Source organism: Passer domesticus, chromosome 1 (genome assembly GCF_036417665.1).
Source record: "Passer domesticus isolate bPasDom1 chromosome 1, bPasDom1.hap1, whole genome shotgun sequence".
Lineage (NCBI taxonomy): Eukaryota > Metazoa > Chordata > Aves > Passeriformes > Passeridae > Passer > Passer domesticus.
Window position 1 is genome coordinate 92,607,597 of NC_087474.1, and position 9,223 is coordinate 92,616,819.

General features: G+C 38.0%; 1 long non-coding RNA gene across 1 annotated transcript; it reads right to left on the minus strand.

The window, feature by feature from the left end:
* Positions 1-6,838: 6,838 nt before the first annotated feature.
* LOC135288768 (uncharacterized) lies at positions 6,839-8,450 on the minus strand. Its single transcript, XR_010351714.1, has 3 exons — positions 8,372-8,450; positions 8,175-8,252; positions 6,839-7,965 (listed from the first exon to the last, which is right to left on the minus strand). It is a non-coding gene; the product is annotated as an uncharacterized LOC135288768 (long non-coding RNA).
* Positions 8,451-9,223: the final 773 nt, after the last annotated feature.

The following is a 9,223-nucleotide window of genomic DNA, read 5'->3' on the forward strand; positions in this document are numbered from 1 at the left end:
ATGAGTGCCTTGAGAGCACTAATGAGCATTAGTAGTCCTGAACAGGCTCACCAAGGATCCCCATTTGACCTATGGGAGCCCATTTCAGCTCCTGTGGATGTACTTGCCTGGGCATGATATATACTGTAGGTTCTATGCCATCATACTTGTGCACTTGCAAAGATGAACAGCTTTGTATCCACTTTAGGTATTAATTCACTGAACTGTGAGACAATGCAGTAAAGGAAGAAGTAGGTTTTAAAGTAGAGCTTATTCAGGCTGAACACAGGTTTAACTTACTGCCTAGGTTGTGGGTAGCTACAAAATTCACCTAAAATGATATATTTTAATATCTACCTATAAGTTTTGAGGAATTCTTATTTTAGTATCTGGCCAAAATACCAATACTTCAATATCTACAGTCAGCTATTAGACTGCTAAAGGAAAGACTTACTGCTCTTAGTAAATGATTCTATAAGTCTAAGTAAAGGAAATGAAATTTTGTTGATGCCAATAGACGTGTTGGAAGTATTTATCTCCACTGGTAATGCTGGGGAGGGAAACAAACTTTCTCCCTGAATACTGAGCAATTTCCTTATCTCTAGGTAGTTAACTTTGGCTTTTATATGAAACACCTCCAGCAGTGGAGGACAGATTGTCCTACTTGAAACATTAATTATCCTACATATAAAACTGCTATACATTTAGGAAAAAAATAGCTGTTCTATATTTTCTAGGGCCTTAGATGTTATGTATTTTTATCTTCTAATCCAGTAGAAGATATCCTTTAGATTAAGTTTCAGTTTGGGAGTTTAGTGTTATTAGCAAAAAGAGAAAAGTAATTTCACTTGAAAGCTGAGGACACCTGATGTGGAAATTGTCTGTAGACAGACTATATAAAATGTGACAACTGTTTTCAAGTGAAATCAGCTCTAAATGTCATCATTAAACATGTTGTTGATCATTTTGTGGAACCATCTTAGTGAGTTATTTGTCATGAGAGATTTAATTTAAAAGACATTCTAAAGGATTAACATTGTGGGTCTTACAGCTGAAACCAATAAATGGATTAACTCTTCAAGAAACCTTGTATCTTTAGTCACAAACACCAGTTAAATGTGACTTGGAGGTTTTCAAGGTGTAATACAGAAAAATTAATGCCTAGCATTGTTGTAACACAACCACTGTGGCCTAAGGTCTAAATTTTGAACAAATGAGGCAGAGGTCTTTGATGTCTTCAAATAGTTTTAGTCCTTTTAGAAATGTTTGCAAACTGAGAATGTTCTATTTTTAAGAGTGTGAGCATTAGTTTCTAGATTTATTGCAAACTGCCTTTTCATGCATGCTATTGGTGAATCTATGTTACTATTTTGCACCTAATTTTTGCATCATATGAAAATACTTTGGCTCTTAACTGTGATTGTGCTTCAGAGAATATATATTGATTGTGTTTTGTAATAAATTTCCTGTAAGGTAGTAAACCAGTTAAGCTTTACAATTGAATAATACCAATTTTTTTTCTCTTTATTTTAATGCTACCAAAACAAGTGTTCTAGCTTATTCTGTATTCTATCCTTCGGAATATACATCCTTTAAAATCTCTGCTTAGTTTTATTAGCTTTAACTGTGTATGAGACAGTTTCTTTCTTAATGTTCAATCAATGCTCCATGGTTTAGGAGACCATGACAATTACTTCCAAAGCCCGACATTAATTTGTATTTAGGTGTTGTAGATGGCTGACTTCCTAAACTATTGAGTATTCAGAGGCTTTTGCAGATACATTTGGGTAGTCAGATATTCAGAAAGATCTAACCACATGTTCTGCAGCCTGTGAGTGTAGATTTTAGAGCTGGATTTTTGAAAGCTTTCATTGTTCCTGCAAAGGTACATATACACATGCATGAACATACATTGAAAACTTTGTTTTGGGATAGAAGGAACTTTTCTAAAAGCTACTGTAATGTGCACTAGAATAACCAGTATTAGGCATTTAAGGTATAAAAATGTTTTTTGTCTAGCATGTGCTCAAGAGGAAGGATTCCCCCTGCTCTTCCCACTATGTTCATATATGTGTTTAAGCTCCAGTTACCGAAAGTACTGTGCTAAACTTTGGGAGTACATGCATTGCAGTGTGTAAAAACAGAAGCAAAACCGAACAAATTTACTGTTAAATTCCATAAAAAATTGTCAACTATGTAAGAGGAGAAAAGAAGATTTACACTAAGAAAAGACCATCTTTGTGATGGGTGTTGGATGTGTGTGAACTCTGTAAAATGTGTTCTATTTCAGTACGACTTCACTGAATTCCCATGCTAGTGCTGCTCCTGCAAGGACATCCGTTCTGGCTGGAGCATTTCAACTACAAATGCAGCTGCTCAAGTTACTTCAAGGTCAGTCATGCTTTCATAAACCAAAATAATTTTTGACAAGAAGAAACTTAATTGGGCCAATAGTTGGATATTAAAATTTTAAATTATGCAAATGGATTGGCATGCAACAGCTATATTTGGAGTCTGCTCTTTTTCATTTCTCTTAGTTGAGGAATTCTGGCAGCAAAAGGCCTCTTGTATATCTGATGGATGCTCATATCTGGTGATCTTGTACTCAAGAAAATCATTACTTGTGTTCACCAGAAATCCTCATTAAACAAACTTAAGTTTGTTCCTCTGTTTGAAACTCAACTATCCCTGATGGACTGCGATGAATGCTGTTATTATTTATATTAACCTTTCAGCTTTTTAAGGAGTACAACATAGTAAAGTGTTTCATGTTATTAGGCTAAAAGGAAATAATCATATAAACAAAATGCAGAGTTTTGGGGAAGTATGTTCTACATACTGTAAGACTTATAATAGTTTAAAAGTGATGTTGGGCATCGGGTGTTTTCATACCCAAGTGGGGAGAAAAAGAACATGGGTATGCTCCCTGTTAACTAAACAAACAGCCTGAAATTGAATTATGTACTTCTGATTACTTTGGGGACCTCTTTCTTTTCAAAAAGAAAGCAGCCAGCCTTGCCCATGCAGTTGCCCAAATGGCCTTTCAGGTGCTGAACACCATATGAAATAATCTGCTCTCCACTGTAGATCAGTTAACACTAAGCCAGCCACTGAGCTCTTATCTAGGCAATTAATATGAGAAATGGAGATGATAACTTTAAATTTTATGATATAGAACAATGCAGCATACAAGTTCCCTGCTATGTTCCGTAAATAAAAGAATAAATAATACAAAAGCCTGCTTATAATTTCACACACACTAGTAATACTGAATAAATGCTCTTTAATAACATCTTTCTTTGAACAGTTTTCATTTATTATGCTTTAATTGTTAGGAATGCTTTGTGAGCTGACTTCAGCATTTGTAACTTTTAGGAAGGAAGAAAATCAGTGCTTTAGTTAAAACACTTGCACCATACCATTTCAGTTACAATTTAAATGAAAAAAAGAAAACAGTAAAATTAAGTTGCAAGACTACTATACCCAGCAGAGAGAAGAGGAATGGCAGAATAGCTTGTGTGGAGGCACCCTGAACAGAAAAAAAAAGTGTGCAGAAATCTGATTATTTCATGCTTAGGAAATCTGTTTTGGTCCAACAAAACTCAGCAGACTAGAATAAGATTGATACAGTTGCATGTATCTTTACTCCAAAATCAGGAAGATAGCAAATGACTAAGAGGAGGAAAACAAAATCACTGTAGTGGAAGAGGGAATGCTTTTGGTTAGCAATAGATATTTAAGTTTGGGGTTGTTTTGTTTGGAGGTGGTTTTTTTTTGTTTTTTTTTTTTTACATGGGGGATAATTTTGACACTAATGCCATTATTCTAGGGGGTAGCTATGTATTCTTATGGAAATATATTGAGATATAGTTGCATTATTTTACATGCACTCCTCAATGAGAAGAGTTTTCTACAAGCGTGGTCATTGGTATTGCTGATTTCTAGCTTTATTAGTTAACATTCTGAACAGAAGCCTTGGCTCATTTTGGGTTTTTTAGCTCTCATTTTCTGATAATCAGTCATAATTTGGCTCCAAATAACTGGCATAAAGGGATGGCATCATCTGTGTTGTAGCAGAAATTTGTGAAGTAAGCTAAGGGCAAACTTGGTCAAGAACAGTATGGTTTATTTAAAAATAAAGTATTCCTATATTATTTGTGAACCAGAATGCCAGAATAAGCTGTGGTGTTCTTCATTGCAGCAAGATAAATGTTGTGTTGTTCAAAAGTTTCAGGTATCACACAGAGAATCAGTAGGCTGGAAGAGACTTTCAAGATAGAGTCCAAACCAGCCCTAACACCTCAACTAAACCATGGCACTGAGTGCCACATCCAGTCTTTTTTAAACACATCCAGGGATGGTGACTCCACCTCCCCGGGCAGACAATTCTAGTACTTTATCACTCTTTCCATAAAAATGATTTTCCTAATACCCAGCCTACTGTGTCCTCTCATTCTCTCAGTTGCTGCCTGGAGAAAGAGACCAACCCCCACCTGACTACAGACATCTTTCAGGAAGACAGAGTGATAAGGTCACCTCTGAGCCCCCTTTTTTCCAGCTCCCTCAACCATTCCTCAGAGAGTTTGTGTTCCCAGCCCCTCACCACCTTCATTGCCATCCTCTGGACACACACAAGCATCTCAATGTCCTGCCCAAATTGAGGGGCCCAGAACTGGACACAGCACCCAAAGTGCAGCCTCACCAGGGCTGAGTACAGTGGGAGAATGACCTCCCTGCTCCTGCTGGCCACACTATTCCTGATCCAGGCCAGGATGCTGTTGGCCTTCTTGGCCACCAGGGCACACTGCTGGCTCATGTTCAGCTGGTTGTTGTCCGGTACCTGCAGGTCCCTTTGTACCTGGGCACTGTCCAGCCACACCGACCCCAGGCTATAGCATTGCAGGGAGTTATTGTGGCCAAAATGCAGGACTTGGCACTTGCACTTCTTAAACTTCATCCTGTTAGACTTTGCCCATCCATTCAACCATTCCAGGTCTCTCTGCAGAGCCCTCCTACCTTCCAATAGATCAACACACACTCTCAGCTTAGTGCTGTCTGCAAATGTACTAATGAAAGACTCAATACCCTCATCCATGTCCTCAATGAAAATATTGAGCAGAACTGGCCCCAGCACAGACCCCTGGGGGACACCACTGGTGACTGGCCCCAGCTGGATGCAGCACCGTTCACCAGCACTCTCTGGGCCCAGCCATCCAGCCAGTTCCTAATCCAGCAGAGTGCTCCTGTCCAAGATGTGGGCAGTCAGCTTTTGCAGGAGTAAGTAATCTGGAACTACACCAGTGAGCCAGGAGTGCTGGTAAATGATGGAGAGTGGCTTCACAAGCTCATCTGCCAGCTCCCCCATCACCCTGGGTTGGATCCCATCTGGTCCCATAGATTTATGGGCAAAGAAGGCATTAAGAACTTCCACCTTCTCCCCATCTGCCGTTACTAAGTTCCCTCCCACATCCACTAGAGAACAAGGTTGGTCTTACCCTTCCTTTAACCATTAATATATTTGTAAAAACATCTTTAATTATCCTTTACAAAAGTTGCCAAACTAAGTTCAAACAGAGCTCTGGCCTTCCTAACTGTTTTTCTACATGCCCTAGCAACCTCCTTAAATACTTTCTGAGACACCTGACCCTCCCTCCAAAGAGGATGCAGCCTCTTTTTATTCCTAATTTCCTCCAAAACCTCATTGCTCATCCAGCCTGGACATTTACCTCGTCGACTCATTTTTTAGCACACAAGGACAGTCTGTTCCTGTGTCTTCAAGGTCTCCGTTTTGAAGCACATGTACCTTTCCTGGACTCCTTTGTTTTTAAGTGCTGCTTCCCAAGGAACTCTGAATAAGTCTCCTAAATAGACCAAAGTATATAAGTTCAAAGAATAGATCTGAGAAAATAATTGTTTGAAAGAAACAACTGTTTCCAGGCACAAGAGCTTAATACTAGAGGAGCCACCTTTCTTTGTTATATTTTAAAATACATATTAAAAGATGTTAAAGATGATTTTGCACAGCGTATTATGCTTGTGTGCTCACTTTAAATATAAGAATGTGTAAAATAAAATTGTAATTTCTTACAGGTACCACTTATTTTTTAAAATTGAGTAGACATCCATGTCTTTGAGATAAAGCTAATTATTTTATGGTCTCAGAATGTGTTGAAGATTCATCATAACCTTAGTACATCATTCCAGAGTCACATCCTTATGTTCAGTTAAATTTGATGTAGTTTTTATTTGCTGTATAAACAAGATCCTCAAATTCAAAGTGTTAATAAATCTTCTGTAATCTACATATAAATCTACTAACCATGGATTAGAAGCTTCCTCAAAAAAGGGGGGTCATCTGTGGTTGAACATTATACATGTTTATTCAGGTTTCTTCAACTTACAAACTAGCCATATTTCATCCTAGAGTGTATATGATTATATGACCTGTCAGGTGTCATGAATGAACTACACAGCTTTGTGAATTACTGTGCCTCATCTGAGCTGGAGTACCTGCTCATAAATGCATCCTTAACTGCCCTTACATCTGCATATATGCTATAAAGCACAATAAAATAAACTTTTCACTGGCATAATTGAGTTGTAATGGCTTAACAAGTTTTCTCCCTTCACCTAACTTTTGTTATCCATTAGTTGGGTAGGTGATTTCCCTGTCAAATTGAGAGATAATGCAGTTTTGTTTCAAATTTGGGCTAAATCACATGTATTGCAGACCTAGGATCTGAAGACTTGTAGGTTTTGACACTTCTAAAGACCAGTTGAAGAGTACTACTGCCTCTTTTGTTGCTTCTCAAAAAATTGATTAATTACTTGGGAAAAAAGTTGTCAAGATGGCCACTGTTTATCTCCCTTAAAGTTTCTTTATCCATATTTTAGATGCATGTATTGAAGCATAGCCTTTAACACTACATTCTACAAGATGGTAAAGCAGCAATAGAGAAATACTAAACATTTAAAAATAGAGTAGGCAGGTTCAGTTTTAGGATGAATTTTGTACAGCCTAGCTAGGAGAGAGAAGGAGTCTTCAGATACGAACATATAGAAACCAAGTAGGAGTTTAGAGAGACAAAATTCATATTCATATCCTAGGATTTTGTTTTGATTTATATATACTCTACTCTGTAAGAAGACCTTCAATGAGTGAAAATTTTAAACTGTTGTTTACACTTTCTACAGAAAATTAGGTGTTGTGTTAAACTAGCTTTGATTTTGCATTTAAATTTGCCTTAATTGAGAAACAGTTAAGACCTCTACTCACTGCAGAAGTATATTTACCTACTATGAGGAACACATTTTTCTACATCTCAAATTTTTGTGGAAAACTGGTAAATCTTTTCTGTCTATGTTACCTAAATGCTTATGACCTTTCCCTAGTTTTGTTGTAAAAAATATTAAGAGTTAAGAGAAAGATAATCCCATTTCCAAGAGAGAGAAAAGGGAGAGGAAAAAGTTTCTTACTTTCCATTCCCTAATGGCTCTTGGCACTTGAGAAGATGAGAGAAGAGAAAGATTATTACCTTCTATGTCCAAATGGATATCCATACTCAGAGAGGGGAAAATTTCTTACCTTCCATCTCCAAATAGCTCAATACATCAGGAGAGAAAAACATTTCTTACCTTTCAGCTACAAATGGCTCTTGTTACTCAAGGAGAGGAGAAAGTTTCTTACATTCCATCTCCAAATGCCTCTTCATACTGGAAGAAGAGAGGAGAGGAAAAAATTTCCTATATTTAATCTCCAAACTGCTCTTAGGACCCAAGGAGAGGAAAAGATTTGTTACCTTCAATCTCCAAAAGGCTCTTGGTACTTAAGTAGAGGAAAAAGCTTCCTACCTTACATCTCTAATGGCTCTTGGTACATCAGGAGAGGAGATGAGAACATTTCTTACTTTTCACCTGCAAATGGCTCTTAGTACTTGAGGAGAGGAAAATTTTCTTACCTTCCATCTCCAAATGGCTCTTAGTACCCTAGAAGAAGATAGGAAACAGCTTCTTATGTATTGCCTCCTAATAGCTCTTCAAACTCAAAGAGGTAAAAAGAGGGGAAGAAATAAATTTTTTACTTTCCATCTCCAAATAGCTCTTGGTACTCAAGGAGAGGAAAAAGTTCCTTACCTTCCACTTCCAAATGGCTCTTTATACTCAAGGAGAAGACAGGAGCAGAGGAGGTTTCTCACCTTTGATTTCCAAATGGTTCTTCATACTCATGGAGAGGGGCAGGGTTCTTACCTCCCATTTCCAAACCACTCTTCGTACTCAAGGAGAGCAGAGGAGAGAGGCAAAGTGGCTTTTCATACTCAAGGAGAGGGGAAAGGTTCTTATCTTCCCTTTCCAAAGGGCACTTCATACTCAAAGAGAGGGACATGGTTCTTACCTTCCATTTCCTAATGGCTCTTTGTACTCAAGGAGAAGAGAATAAAAGTGGCTCTCCTACCTCTACAAGCTACTTTTCCTCCAGGTTTTCCCTAGCCTGCCAACCCACCCCTTTTATCCCCTTCACCTTAATTACTCACAGCTGCAACCCATTAAGGGCAAGGCTGTTCCTCTACTTTGGTAATTAGTACAGCTGTGACTTATCAGGGGCCTGGTCACCTGTTAAGATAATTAGAGCACATGCAGTAATTTTTTTGTTTCTTATTTTAAAGAGTTGCTTAGCCAGTTTCCATTGATAAGGGGCAACTTTGTGAAATATTTTTTCTTTATTTAGGAAAGATTTTCTTAAATATATCTTGCCCTTTTGCCAAAGAAAAAGGGGAAGCATCAGAGTAATTTTATACTTGCATAGTAAACATAAACTTGGCATATGCGCTATACAGTAGATTTGCTGGCTGTGAGACCATCTGATTTATTAGGGTTGAAGTCAGATAGCCAGGTAGGTTTGACATATTTTGTCACAAAAAATCCAAGATTGTCTAGACAGATATACTATTTTTAGCTCAAAACCAGTGTTTGCCTGCAGATCCTTGAGGTGCAGCAGAACAGTCTGATACTACCTCAATGTACATTTTTGTCTAAGCATGTGTCAGCAGTGTCCTGGCACACCAGGCTTTGTTAACAAAATTGCCTCTAATTGACAAAGGAAAATGATTACTCACATTTATCTGATATTCATTAGATCACATTTTGAATACTCCCAGTTTTGCTTCCCAGTGCAAGACACTGGTAAACTGGAGTGAGTCGAGTGAAGGCCAACAGAATGGTCAGGGCTGGCACACCTGCCCTGTGA